This window comes from Dreissena polymorpha, chromosome 5, assembly GCF_020536995.1.
Source record: "Dreissena polymorpha isolate Duluth1 chromosome 5, UMN_Dpol_1.0, whole genome shotgun sequence".
Classification (NCBI taxonomy): domain Eukaryota; kingdom Metazoa; phylum Mollusca; class Bivalvia; order Myida; family Dreissenidae; genus Dreissena; species Dreissena polymorpha.
In genome coordinates, this window is record NC_068359.1 from 57459922 (window position 1) to 57475955 (window position 16034).

General features: G+C 32.7%; 1 pseudogene; it reads right to left on the reverse strand.

Moving 5' to 3' along the window:
* Positions 1-4032: 4032 nt before the first annotated feature.
* Positions 4033-15614, reverse strand: LOC127831245 (uncharacterized; annotated as a pseudogene).
* Positions 15615-16034: the final 420 nt, after the last annotated feature.

Consider the following 16034-nt stretch of genomic DNA (forward strand, 5'->3'; position numbering starts at 1 on the left):
TATAAATAATCAACTGTTGTACAAATGGTATAAATGGATATACACAGAGCACAGGTTAAGTACCTCTGAGTCTTTAAACATACCAAGTGCTTTTTGCAATATATTTTAAAAACGTAAACAGATCTCCATATAGATCTTAATATTCCCCATCTTGAGTTATGGATGCTCACGAATGATGCAAATGAAAAACCTGCAATGGATGGGCTAGTAATATGTCTTAGTTATACAATTCTTTAACACATTCGTCGTCAATAAAAGCCATATTTAAGTTATGAAAAAAAAAGAAAATTTTACTGGATTATCGGGTAAATGATATCGTTGGAACATGTTTATTTCCAGCGATCAAAACAATCGGTAGGGTTTTCTGAAAGTACTTGAATAAAAGTGGGACCACCAACTTTATGTCTGGGACGTCCAAAATGTAAGGTCTGGAAGTCAGGACTTCCAACTGTTGAAAGCTAGCGGACGACCACTAACGTAAGCGCTGTGTGTACAAGAAAAACAAAACCGTAATATCTCTGATAATGCACTAGATGGACATGTTCTGATATATTTCTTTTCAAGCAATTTATTTTTGTCTCCAACTTAAATCCTATGCAGTTATTTTGTCATCCATCAGCGTGGCTTTGTCGCCGATTTTTCATTATTTGTATAACGCTATAACACAGTATTACATAATAATTATTCAGTGTTGTTATACAATTATAACCAGAACAAAAAGTTAACAATTATGTACGCTTCATCGTTAGAAGGCTTCTGAGTATTGACCAAGTATTGAATGACCCAAAATAATGTTAAACGACTGTTTGTTAACTGACAAAATCAGTCGTTTTTGTCGAATGTGTACAATCTTGTAAAAAGATTCAAGCTCCAATGTTTACGACCAACATACAGTTCAATATCCCAAAACCTTTCCGCACTTATGAATGTGCAATAACATATATATTCTGTAACACAATGTGCAGGCTTATTACATGTTTACTTATTGTCTGCCTCTTAACACGAACACTTATAAAATTTGTATTCGATCTGAATACATGAACCTGTATAATAAACATAAGGGCGAGGGAAACGGTTAAAATCACTTATATGAAGGATCACGCGCACATGTAAAATGTACTAACGATATCTCAATATATCATACTCATGACATCTTTATTGATCAATGAAAACAATTACTTTATTCGTCTTTATCATTAAAGCAAAATTATAAAAAGTAAATGATCCTGCAATATGTTAATTATTTTCTATTATGTGTAAATTACACAGTGCATTTATAACGTTTATGGATCGGTACCAATAGTGATATGTTTCATATGTGCTTTGATACCTTTGCTTGAAGATAATGATGTGATAATTCTGCATTAGCCTTCAAAATTAGCCTAAAACCAGAACGCTTGAAATGATCTCTTAACTGGTTTTTATAGGCCAACTGAACGTATTGGAAACGTTGATTGGGAACTGAAAGGACCAAAATATCACTCAATGCATAGATATACTTGAATAAAAATCAATCATGCAATTTACCTAAAATATTTAGTCAACTAAAGAATGTGGACGCCGAACACGCGTTGATTTTGTTAAACAAGCGCATGCTCTTAAAATGTGACTATTCTTTCGAAAGATAATACGGTTACATAGAGATGACATTATTTATTCTTTTTTTAAATCGCACTCGTCTTTTTTTTCCATCTCGTTCCCACGAAATACCTACACGATGGAACGATTTACTAACTCGTGGGAACGCATGAGCTGTTACAACTTACTTCGTCGAGGGAACGTAGAAAAAAGAGGAGTGCAAAACATGGAGGGTGCATTAAACAAAATATTATATGCAACAGATGCCTTTTGTTAATCGGTATTAACAAGGGACGTGCGAACTGTTGAGTTAAAGAATAATGCTTATATAACCTTGAACAATACAATACATGGCGTGGATCTAACAAATGATGGAGAATAATTAATAGCTTACATAAACAAGAGCTGTTTGTAAAAAATGCATGCCCCCCATAGGCTGTCAGTTGTAGTGGCAGCCATTGTGTGAATATGTTTTTTGTAACTGTGACCTTGACCTTTGACCTAGTGACCTGAACATCAATAGGGGTCATCTGCCAGTCATGATAAATGTACCTATGAAGTTTCATGATCCTAGGCCTAATTATTCATGAGTTATCATCAGGAAACCATTTTACTATTTTGAGTCACTGTGACCTTGACCTTTCACCTAGTGACCTGAAAATTGATAGGGGTCATCTGCCAGTCATGATCAATGTACCTATGAAGTTTCATGATCCTAGGCGTAAGCATTCTTAAGTGATCATCCGGAAACCATTTTACTGTTTCGAGTCACGGTGACCTTTGACCTATTGACCTGAAAATAAATAGGGGTTATCTGCCTTTTGTGATCAATGTACCTATGAAGTTTCATGATCCTAGGCGTAAGCGTTCTTGATTTATCGTCCGGAAACCATTTTACTGTTTCGAGTCACTGTGACCTTGACCTTTGACATAGTGACCTGAAAATCAATAGGGATCATCTGCCAGTCATGATCAATGTACCTATGAAATTTCGTGATCCTAGGCGTAAACATTCTCGAGTTATCATCCGGAAACCATTCTACTGTTTCGAGTCACTGTGACCTTGACCTTTGACCTAGAGACCTGAAAATCGATAGGGGTCATCTGCCAGTCATGATCAGTGTTTCTATAAAGTTTCATGATCCTAGGCGTAAGCATTCTTGTATTATCATCCGGAAACCATTTAACTATTTCGAGTATCCGTGACCTTGACCTTTAACCTAGTGATCTGAAAATCAAAAGGGGTCATCTGCCAGTCATGATCAATTTACCTATGAAGTTTCATGATCCTAGGCCTAAGCATTCTTGAGTTATCAGCCGGAAACCATTTTACTATTTTGAGTCACTGTGACCTTGACCTTTGACCTAGTGACCTGAAAATCAATAGGGGTCATCTGACAGTCATGGTCTATGTACCTATAAAATTTCATGATCCTAGGCCTAAGCGTTCTTGAGTTATCATCCGGAAACCATCTGGTGGACGGACAGACGGACCGACGGACCGACAGACCGACGGACCGACGGACCGAAGGACCGACATGAGCAAAACAATATACCCCCTCTTCTTCGAAGGGGGGCATAATAATTTAACACGTATTCAATGTCATTTTAAAAACATATAATTAAATGTACGGAGAACGTATCATTCCTTTTTTTAATATCGTCATATTCCCTCGCAAACTTTAACATACATTTCTCAACATACAAGCACTCGTTCACACGCAAACTGCACAAGGGTAAAACGTTTATAACACATAGTTTCTCATATTTGTTATATTGATATAGAATAACTACAGAAGGCATCAGGCACACCTCTAGAATACCTGCTGTCCCCAAAAAGACAAACAGTAAACACAAAGTTGGGAATTGTCCAAGTTGGATCATAGCTTTCATACCAGGCATGTTACATGCAGCTTATTCGAGCCAAACAAGTTATCACACATATCTTATATTTTTCATCTTTTATTATATTATAATATGTAATTTTACATCAATCCATGACGCAACAGTACACAATTGAAAATACAAATTATTTATTTAATACAAAACATGTTATTTGGTTTTAACATATTTAGTTTAAACATAGTTATTTTATTTTAGCTCGATTGCATCGAAAGCATTAGGCTTATAGAGACACTCACGACTCCGTTTGCTGGGAAGCACCAGTACTTGGTGTCTATTGAGGAGAAAATAAGAAAAAGCTCCCCAAGTAGGGATCAAACCCAGAAATCCCGATCGCTAGGCGGTCACCACATCTACTACACCACCGCGACCCCAACAGATCATTACAATCTGATTGTAACATATTTAAAATGGCAAGTTATGAGTCCATGATTCGTCCTTTACAAAAATATTTTGACGCAGAGTCATCACAGCACACACAGTCCGTACTTTGTTAGCCTGCTTAAATAATGAAGTTTGCAGTCTATTTCCAATCAACACCAATTTTTGCAATTACTCTCTCTCTATGTGCACTCTATTTTTTGCTACTTTCTGTGTTAAATATGTGTCTGTGGGAATCATTTGGGAGGAAGAGGATGCAAATGGTATAATATTAATTGATATTCCTATTTCACTAAGCTCATCTTTAATAGTAAAACCTTTATCAGCCATAACCCAGTCTCTTTTATTTATATATCCGTGTTCTCATAAAACCTTTAATAATGAAAAAAAATCCACTATCATCGCAAATAGATGTATCCGATATTGCGCCTGTAAATAATTAAGATATAAAGATAGCAGATCCGCTGGGATCACAACCAACGAATGCCTTTAAGGTTGTATATTTCTTATAATCACTGTAAAGTTGACTGTGTAGCCCAAGAGCATTAATTAGGTACTTGTGTTTTAATTTCAGTTCCATCTATTATGATAAGAGTGTTTGGAAAATTCTTTTTCAAATCTTTTTTTCAAATTTAGAAATAATAACAAACCTTTGAGGCCAGATTGATACTTGGCCAAACTTAAAATACATAATGTCCAACAAATTATTCAACACAATTCTAGCAGATTGAAATGATATGTTGAATCTCACTGCTAAATCCTTAGACCAAAACCATGTCTTAATCTGCTCAAAGTTAAACGTAAAGCATTTTCATTTGAAAGCAATTTTAAGTAATCTGCATCTGTTTGGCAGCTGGTATCTATATGATGCCTGATGGAGTCCACAGACTTGAAATCTGTATTTTCGTTTCTGAAATTCGAATATGGAAATAATCAGAATCCATGCATGCTCACACGATTGTGTCTGTGTATCTACAGTTTTTATCTCAATTATGTACTACATTTGCATAATATTCTTTAAATTGTAATAAAGTGCTGTTTAAAAGAAAACACTTTTTAAATAACATTGGCTGGCTGAATGCTAAGGGCATTTTAAAAGGATTTCACACGATTAAATCAATTATTTTGTTTTGTTAATAATGAATCATTAAATCATTGATTGCAGTAACATGTATAAGAAATTATTTTCCATGCGGATAGAATTACTTACTCTTTGTGACTGTTCCCATTAAAATTGCCTTCCAATCGTCTCCGTTTTGGAGGGGCCCCTCGGTGTGGTACGAGAGCCATCGGCTGGCATTGGGTCCGGGAACATGTCTGTTAGTCCTGCACCACCGACAAAGTGCTGCAAGAAATAAATTTATTTAATACAGCTACTGTACATGTATTTTTTTTTTCAAACAAATGCTGCAAGAAGTTGAATAATTTAATTAAAACCTTTAGCAACTTTGTTTACCATTTGCACGATTCCACGGGCAGAGATTTAACCTGTTGGGTGGGTGACATTGCTTACATTTGTACATTTTATTAACCAGTGCATATACATTGAATTTAGATGTGTATGTGTACATGTATGCATATGTTAGCACTATTAAAGGTAAATTTTACATTAATGATTATCACCACAATGGACGAAAATGAGTAGCTCTAGTACATAAAATAGCAATCATTGAAGAAAAATAATATGATTATAGGTGCTACCTAATTTACGGGCAAAAGCTTTTTAAGTTTTTTTGATAACCATGTATTTTTAATAAAAATATGGATATATGATTGTGTTCAAAATATAATAATTGTTGCAATAATTAAGTAATTCATCCAAAAAAAATCAATCTTAAAACGAGTTACATGTTCCAAGCTTAAAGATCTAGCATCTTATTTTTTGTTTGTTTTCTAGCCACAGTAATTTATAGCTGGTTCGGTGTCTGTGGTATAGTGGATGGGGTGTCTGCTAACTGGCTTAGTCACTGGGAGGTCTCTGTATTGATCCTTAAAGTGGAAGCATTCTTTAGATAACCCTAAAGACATACTATTGCGTACCATTTGGGTTGAAAGTCAAGAAGACCTACACGTTAAAAAGAGAAATGTACGTCGAAGTACAATAATTGTACGTCCACATGAATATAAAATACACGTCGAAGTTTATATTTGTACGTCAAAGTACAATTTGTACTTTGACATACATGTTTGTACTTCTACGTACACATTTTCTGAACAGCCAATCAAAACACTAGTCTCTTGAGCCGCTTTTCCTTCAGATTTATTCATAATAAATGTTTAAAATCTTTTTTTAGTTGAGGACAAAATGAATAAAAATATCAGAATGGCAAAAAACAACACATAGAAGTTTCAAGTATTTAATGCATTGAAATAGATTATATACAAATTTGAAGAAGATTCAATTGTTACCTTTTTAAAATTAAAATTATTCAGCATATTGTGTGTATGAAATGATCTTGCGGGGCGGAGTATCACGACCGTCCAGCGCATTACTGTGTAGGAAATTCCCAACGGTAACCAGTTACCAAGCATTAATGGGATAAATAATGTATTATAAACTCCCCGTTGGTCGTATTTTGTGATAACCAATACTTGCATAAGTCAGAGGTTAGTTCCGCCACGCCAGGTCAATAAATACGCACAATATCTACGAGTTAGCGGTCGATAGTCGCATAATTTGGTATAAATTATAATAATTATAATGTTTAATAAATACGCACAATATCTATGAGAAAGCGGTCGATAGTCGCATAATTCGGTATAAATAAAACTAATGTTCAATATCAAAAATCTCTAAAAGCAACAGACGTAAGGTGTCTTCTGATTGGCTAACACTCAAGGGTCGGTGAAAATTGTACGTCGAAGTTCATTTCTCGTTCTACTTAGTAGGTCTTGTAGACTTTCGACGTCATGGTACGTCATATAGACACTAAGTACTGGTCCTACCCAGGAAACAGTTTGCTTCATCAAATGTCTCAATTCAACTTGACAGCTTGCTAAAGCAGTTGCATTTAGCATACAGTACACTGATTTAACATAATCAAAATCATGTAATGTGTCAAATCAATTTTGAATGACAAATTTGACAGGATTTTTTTTTAATCCAATAAGTTTTAGACTGTCAAATAACACACACTACGTATTGAAAGCCATACCTGGAGCGTTCGTCTGTTTATCACTGACTTCATCAGAAGAATGATTTCTACTGTTGGGAAACGTTAACACCACTAATTGTCTTCTTATTTATTATCAATGTATAATTATGTGTAACAGCATAACAACATACTTGATTCGCAATTAAAATATTTAATAAATACAGGTATCTTGCAGGTTTCTAATTTTCTTTCGCAAACTATTGTTGAATAGTTTAAATTTTGTCGCCACTAAAAAACTAGTCATTTTGTAGCAATTCTAAAATCACAGTCTAAACTGCATACACTTAACTCTATTGTTACAATTTGAATGCAAATATTAGAATGCATCATGTTATATCATCCATATTTTTTATTTAAACATTCAAATAACACAGAACATTTATAAAAAGGTATGTGGCATTGTGTGGAGATACAAAACACTTCACACCATTTATTTGCACATAAAATAATAGTTACAAAATAAGTAAAACTAAAACACTGTCATCAACCTACATTTCAAGAATATTTACGTATATTAAATTACAAAGTGGTGTTATTGTATTACTTTTTACGAAATTAACACTGCTGGTTTTGTACTAGCCATAAAACATTTATCATGGATTAACAAGTAACAACCAATTTATTAATTACACAATAGAACAGAAATCATATTAATTGCATTATGCATTTACTAAACAAGCTATTTGCTACTGTTTAGAATTACACTATCTTACTAAAAATGATCACAGGAACTTAGTGCTTTTACATACTTGTGGTAAGTTTTGTATTACTAGTTTGACAATTATCGGCAGATACTTGTCGATATACAGACACAATTTGCATTGGAACTTTCATTTTTTTTTATTCAATATAATACATACAATGTATACATGTATATTATCATACAACATAATGGTTGTACAAAGCAATTAAGTTTAGACAAGTTATACAAGATATGCTAATATATATATTTTTTTAAAAGAGAAAAAAAAGAACAACAGAAGAATAGTTATGAAAAATGATGAGTTGTATAAAGTCGGAAGAAAGCATACTGGACTTGTGTGTTTTGTTGTATATTCACAATGATCTTATAAGATGGAAAAAAATTATATACAAAAATATTTTAGAAATATAAACTAACATTAGAGTGAAATGTATATAAGTGGACAAACATTATAAGAATTTAATCCGATTCCATTTTTGTTCAAAGATTTGAAATGTGTCATTACTGAGGGCTATTTCTTTCTCAATCTGGATTTTTAGTTTAAGACTATTGACAAAACAATTAAAATTTGGTACTTGTTTTTTGTACTTCATGTTAAAGATAAAATATTTCATCAATATAAGAATAAAATTCACAATATTATTACAGTCTATTGATTTCAATGAGTAAATTCCGAAACTTACATTTAAGAATGATAGTTTAACGTTTAGTTGCTGTTGTTCAAGAAAAGATACTAATTGATTCCAAATAGGCTGGATGTGTTTGCACTCCCAAAAAAGATGTTCTATAGTTTCGATGTTTTCACCGCAGAAGTCACACAGATTTGAGTTAGATAATTTACATTTAAAGAGATATTTATTTGTAGCTATTATTCTATGGATGTATTTATATTGAAAATTTCTCAGTGTGCTTTCAATAGTTGCTTTATATGGCATGGTAAATATATGTTTCCAATTAAGTTCATGTTCTCCGAAAAGGGCTTGCCATTTATTTTGGGGTTTGGAGTTTTCTGTAGGTTTTTTAATTTGCAGTGTGTAAAATATTTTATTCGGTTTGTTTTTTCTTCCAAGTATGTTTTCTACGAATGTTGTTTGAGTACATGGTGTAGTATTTGTATTGATTTCAGATTTAATATGCATGGGTATGCTTTTGATTAGTGTGTAGTACTTCAGAAAATTATTTGAAGGTATTCCGTATATGTAGCATATATCATCAAAAGAGTAGAAATCCTTGATTCTGTAGTCATATAATTGGTCGACATATTTAATGCTTCGTTCAAACCAATCTTTATAGAAAAACGTCTTATTGTTTGAAGTTATGTCTTTATTGTTCCATAAAATAGTTTTACTGCTGGTTTTGGTTTCTAGGTTATAAGTGACATCACTCCATGCTGATAGAACATCAGACAGAAATATGTTTTTGCTTGCAATTTCATGTAAGATAGTATTGCTGATGTTACATTCAAAGAGTAAGGAGTCACCATATTGTTTTAGGATTTTCTGGTAGAATAATTTCCAATTACTCGTATTGGTATTATCTAGGTATCTTTTAACCCAGCTGCATTTGATTGCATTCAAGAATGAGTCAATGTTCGTTAATTGAATACCTCCATTTTCTACAGATTGAATTAACTGAGTTCGTTTTATTTTATCAGGCTTACCGTCCCATATGAAATTAAATATTGCTGATTTTATATCGTTAATAACATCATTTGGTGGATTTGGGAGAACTGTTAATACATAAATTAGTTTAGGAAGTGCAAATGTTTTCAATACTGTGTTTTTTCCTATTAGTGTAAGTTTACGGTGATGCCATGATTTTAAGCAGTTTTTGAAATTCTGTAATTTAGGTAGTATGTTTTTAAGAACTGTATCCTTTTCATTATTTGTGAAAGTAATTCCTAACGTTGTGGCTTCATCGGATGTCCAATTAAATTTCATTTCTTTTTTATATACGACATTACTTTGTTTTAATTTACCTACTCGTAGCACAGTACATTTACTTTTGTTTAGTTTAAGACCCGATGTCATTCCGTAGATGGTTAGTGACTCTATTAGGTTATGGAAAGAATCGTAATTGTCGTTTAAGAAATAAGTTGCATCGTCAGCAAATAGGGACTGTTTGATATCTTCATCAGGATCAAGTGATATGCCTTTTATGTGTTTATTTGATTGGATGTGATGTGATAGATACTCGATGCAAATAATGAATAGCGATGATGAGAGTGGACATCCTTGTCGAACCCCTCGTTCGATGTTAAAACTATTTGAAAAGAAGCCATTGTTAATGATTATACTGTTAATATCGGTATAGAATAGTTTAACCCATTGAATGAGACTTTCACCAAAGTTCATATTTTCTAAGCAAGAGAACATAAATGAATGATCGAGTGAATCGAATGCCTTTTCAAAATCTGCAAAGAATATAAGACCAGGATTGTTTGAATTGTTAAAATAGTTTATGCATTTTTGGATAAGACGAACGTTTTCACCAATGTAACGTCGTTTTATGAAACCAGATTGAGATTTTGAAATGATTGATGGTAATATTTTTTTTATTCTGTTTGCTTTACTTTTAGTTGCAATTTTATAATCATTATTTAGTAAACTAATCGGGCGCCACAGTTTGATAAGGATTCTAAGTTTTTTTCCAGGTTTTGGAATGAGTGATATAATACCTTGTTTTTGTAGCGTAGTTAAGTTTTCGTTGTTAAATGAATAGTTAAGTGAATTAATTAGATGTGTTTTTATATCATTCCAGAATATTTTATAAAATTCGATTGTGATGCCATCAGATCCTGGGCTTTTGTTATTTTGCATATCTTTTAGGGCTAATCCACATTTATATTCATTAAGTAATCCGTCGCACAGTTGTTTTTCCTCTTGGTTTAAAGCGTGATGTGTATTTTTAAAAAGGGTGTTATTTTCAACATTTTTTCGTTTATAGAGTGTTTCGAAAAATAAACGTTGTTCTTCTAGTATTTGAGTCATGTTTGTTATATCTTTGCCATTGACTACTATTTTGTGTACAGTTTTTTGTTCACTTCTACGTTTTTCAATGTTTGCGAAGTATTTTGTCTTTTTTTCATTGTGTTCAACATGCTGTGCACGCGCTCTTAGTATTATTCCATTGAGATGTGTATGATAAATTCCGTCTAATATTTGTTTTTTTAATGTTATTTCATTTTCAATGTCGGTGGTATCCTTTGTGTTTGTTTGATGCAATTGTTTTTCAAGTGTTTCAATGGTTTTGATGGTTTCAGTTTCAAGTTTGTGTGTTTCTTTACGTTTAAATGATGTGTATCTAATTGTTGTGTTACGTATATTTCCTTTAATTACTTCCCATAAGGTGTTTGGGTTTGCATCTTTATTATTTTGAACTGTATTTAATATTTCCTGTTTTATTTGTGTTTGATATTGTGCATCCAATAAGATGCTGTTGTTAATTTTAAAGTATCCTGGGCCTCTTTCAGGTTGTATATTGTGCAGTTTAAGTTCAACTATAGAGTGGTCAGTCATAAATCCTGGTTTTATGTTACATGTGTCAATAATGTTGCAAAGAGATTCAGATATTAAAAAATAGTCTTATCTACAAAATATTGTTGGTTTTGTGTTTGAGTGCCAGGTGAATTTGCTTTCGTTTGGGTATACTGTACGCCAGATATCCATCATATTGTAGTTTTCAATTATGTTATTTAAAATGTTTCTATTTTTAGGATGAGTATAAATGTTTCCATTCTTTTTATCTAATAATGGGTTCAGGACAGTATTGAAATCACCGCCGATTATAATATTTTTATCTTGGTTACTAATTATAAAGGATTGTAATGTTTCGTAAAATGCGGAATCATCTATGTTGGGACCGTAAACGTTGATTAATGTAAGTTCTGTTTCATGTATTTTGATATCTATACTTGCTAGTCTGCCAATTATTATTTCGTTACGATTATCAACTGTGATCCCTATGTTACTTTTTATCAGAAAGGCAATGCCTTGTTTATTAGTACATTGTCCACTGATGTAGATATCCCCGTCCCATTCATTTTTTAAGGTTTGCGCTAAAGTGTGTGTCAAGTGACTTTCTTGTAATAAGCATACATTATTTTTTTTTTCGTCTAACCATTTGAAGATTTTTATGCGTTTATCTTTGCTGTTTAGCCCTTTTACATTTAAAGTACATAGCTTGATCATTTAAAAAAGGGTGATGTAAATGATAATGTATGTGTGCTTGTCCAGTTAGTTTCTATTTGAAAACGTGTCCAGTTGGTTTCTATTATAAGAAGTAAGATGTCTACACAAACAAACAAAATTAGAAAACAAAAATAAGGGATACAAAAGGATGAATATTCCATAAAAAAGAAGGAGTAAAAAAAAAATAATCATAAATGTGAGATTATAACAATAATAAACGACTGGTCTCCAATAGAGACATAAACAGCGCATTTCCTTACACTGGAAATACACAAACTAATTGAATTAGTGATCTGAGATACAAAAAGTATATATGTATAACACCGTAGATTATATGGTAGCTTATAGTAATAATAATAATAATAATTTTATTGCAAACATGAATATGCTAGTCCTTTTCTTTTTTTTTTTATCATTTCGTTTTTGCTCCCATATAGACCGCGACAGTTCAACGACGCAATATTTATATCATTCATTGACAAAAATAGGTGGCATTAAATTATAAAGACAGTGTTTTTGTCTCTTCTTCAAAAGATATTTTAGTGAAATAGAAATAAAGGTCAGATAAGTACACTGTACACAACAATTCACCATCCAAGTTACAAAAATAGCTATTTCATAAAGAAAAACATTGTGTTCTGCTAAACATTATCATATGTAAGAAGATTTTTCTTTTAAACAAACATACATAGATTAAAAGAAAACAACACAAAAGGTTATATGTACAAACAAAATACAAATATTATGTTAAGGGATGATGATTAAATACGGTTCTGTCAACATCGTATAAATGTAGGTAGTGATCTGAAAAAAAAACACGTATATATGACACCGTTCAATGGATGATGACTCTTTGAAAAAAAAAATCACTGTATAGCGAAAGTCGTTTTCTACCTAATATATAGCATTACAAGTGTACATATCCTGGTTTCCATGTGATGTAGATTTATATTCAAAAATTTCGTTTTCTACCTAATATATAGCATTACAAGTGTACATATCCTGGTTTCCATGTGATGTAGATTTATATTCAAAAATTAAAAAAGAGTCGATCAACTAACGTACTGTGTGTGTGTGTGATCGCGTATGTATCCGCACGTGTGTGTGCGCGTGCGTGCATGTGTGTGTGCATGTTTGAGTGTGTGCGTGTGCTGGTTTTACTTTGCGTGCGCGCGAGCGTGTGAGTTATGGGCATGCGTACGTGTATATGTTTGTGCGTTTTTGCGTGTTGGTTTTTGCGTGTGTGTATGTTGTTAGAATTATATAGCGTTGATTACAATAATAACTAAATAAATATGGCTATTGTAATTACAAAATATTGTTAATATCAAGAGACACATGCTCTATAAGAAAAACAAATGATTTGTATGGTAAAGCTGTAAAATAACAGATGTACACAGGTACTTTTTCACATCCGTCTCTTTGTCGATCCAAATATACGAAAACGAAATGTGCTTAGATCGACTGACGGATACTCACGCGTTTATTAAATAAAGGGAGACTTGTTAGAAGTTATCTACGTTTGGAATGTACATCTCATATTTTAATCAGTCTGTATCCGGCCGTCAGTTAATCTAGTTCCGAAAAAAAGATGAACTAGACTAACCACCGGATGTGTTAATACTAAACTATCAAAGTTATGAGCGTTAAACTTTCAGTAGGAAAGTTGTATTTGGTAAATAAAGAGTTCGAATACTTTTAATTATGTGAACATCTGTATACCATGCCTTTAAAGTGTACCTGTAATAATAATAAAGCACAGTAATACTACTGGAAAAGTATCTTGAAGAAAACTAACAACAACATGGAAAACAAAAAAGAAAACATACATAAATAAATATATATGTAAGTGTACTGGATGTATTCAGTACAATAGTTGGCAGGTCCCATGACAGGAAGAGAATGATCTGAGATTATAGAATCAATAATTATGAAGCTATATCAGTCTTTTTTTTAATAATGTGAGGAATCTTCAATTGGCCCATTTAACCGCTTCCAAATAAACTATAAAAAAACATTTTATTCTAGGTAGTGTTAAATAGGAAGATAGAAATGGGGCCATTGATTTATTTAGGTAGTAAGACTTCGCATTTTATTAACATATACACATAGAATGAAAAAATAAATTGTTTAAATGAAATGATGCCATGTAGCATGGTGTAAAAGCTGAACTATTAACACTTAGAGCATTATTTCTACAATTTGAATATTTATATTATAAACAGTATTTAAGTAATCGTACTATTAAAAAAAAATATGCACGATACTCTAAAGACAGATAGATTAAATAGACTATACATGTATACTAGTAACAGGCGTATATTTTTTTTTCTTTGAAAAGGCAAATCTTAACAGTTATTATGCGTTTTACTACTAGGACATTCATAGATGTAATATTTGCTTTAAAAAAGAAAACACGCATCAAATATATTCAATATAAATTATTTTTTATAATCGAATCACAGTTCTTGAGAATAGAAATCTAAATATACCATACAAACAATAATCATGTACTTTCCATAAACGAATCACAGTTCTTGAGAACAGAAATCCAAATAAACCGTACAGACAATATTCATGTACATATCAAGAAAATATTTCATTTAGACATGTAACAGGTGTGAGGGTTCAATTTTATATAAAATACTAGCTATTCCAAAATTCTATAAAAACACTTTATAAAATGTTTAATATTAGTAGATCACTGGCTGTTCAATTATTGAAAAAAAAACACTAAATATTTCTATTATCATAACATTTATCATCAAAAATACCTTACTGAAAGGATCGGGAAACAAACACTACCCTGTTTACATATATAAAGTATACTCCCTCTTAAGTGGGTTTGCTTTTTCTCTGCGATACGTTCATTGCGGAAATGTGTACATTTTTAAATTTTATGGCAATGTTTTGAATGAGGTAACAACATACGAATATATACACAATTCCCATTTCAAATAGATAAATTAAGTTATACAGTAAATTGCACGCAGTTTTTGGGGATATGAATAAATCTTAACAAGTTTAATAGGTACGTGTTTTATGATATCCGATGGTTGTTAAGAATGTGATTATTAGTTTGTGACAAAAATTTATAGCTGTCTATAGGTAATGGTTCGTGCGCCAAGTAAATGTGTGTTTGTGTAAGTGTACGGATGCATGCGCGCGTGTGTGTGCCTGCGTACTTACATGCGTGCGTCTATATGGTAGCATGCGTCTGTGTGGTGTGTGTGTATTTGTGTGTGTTACAAATTACATTTAACTTACAAAAACACAGCTACATGTGATATCACAAAAACATACTTTCTAAAGGGAAAATACACATTGGGTTCTACAGGGTATCTATAGAAAGAGAGTGTTTAATGTCCGGGTCCAGAGTTATCGCCCCTATTTTATTGATTGTGTTCTGTTGGTCGATCTTGAGCTGCTGCCATTTGACACTTTTCGGGCGTAAGTTGTATTGTTTGTCGCATGCTTTTTGTTTGGACATGCCTTTGCCAGCCAGAGTTTGTATTTATCAAATGTCACTAGCTCGTTACGGTCTTGTCCCCGATAGCGTACGAAAAGTTTCCCGTCGCGGGACCAGGCCTTCTCCACCAACTCAGGTTCTTTAAGACGTAATGGAGCCAGAACTTCTGCATTCATCTTTGTCAGGTCTTCATTAATGAAGATGCCAGTATTCTTTAGACGATTGGCACGCTTCATTATTTCGATTTTCGTTTGGCGTCTAACGAGTTTTACAATGACTGGCCTGCATTTATTCTCTACATATTTTCCGAGGCGATGGGCAATATCGATATCTTTGGTCTCGAGTTGCATGCCTAGCTTGTCATTTAACATTAAGACCGTTTCGTCGGCCACGGCCATTGACGACTGTTGGTCCGAATCATTGGAGAGGCCAGTAATACGAATGCTGTTTCTCCGGCCATATTGTTCAAGATCATTTTGACCGGATGTTTGGCTGCACTCTGTATCGTATTGCAATTTTTTCAGGCAATCGATTTCACTCTTCTGTTCCTTAATTATTTTGTGTAATGAGTCTATTTCGTTTTTAGTTTCAAAAACGCTACTTTCCAGTATTTCAAGTTTTTTTAAAACACTTCCTAAAAACTTTTCCTTTATTTC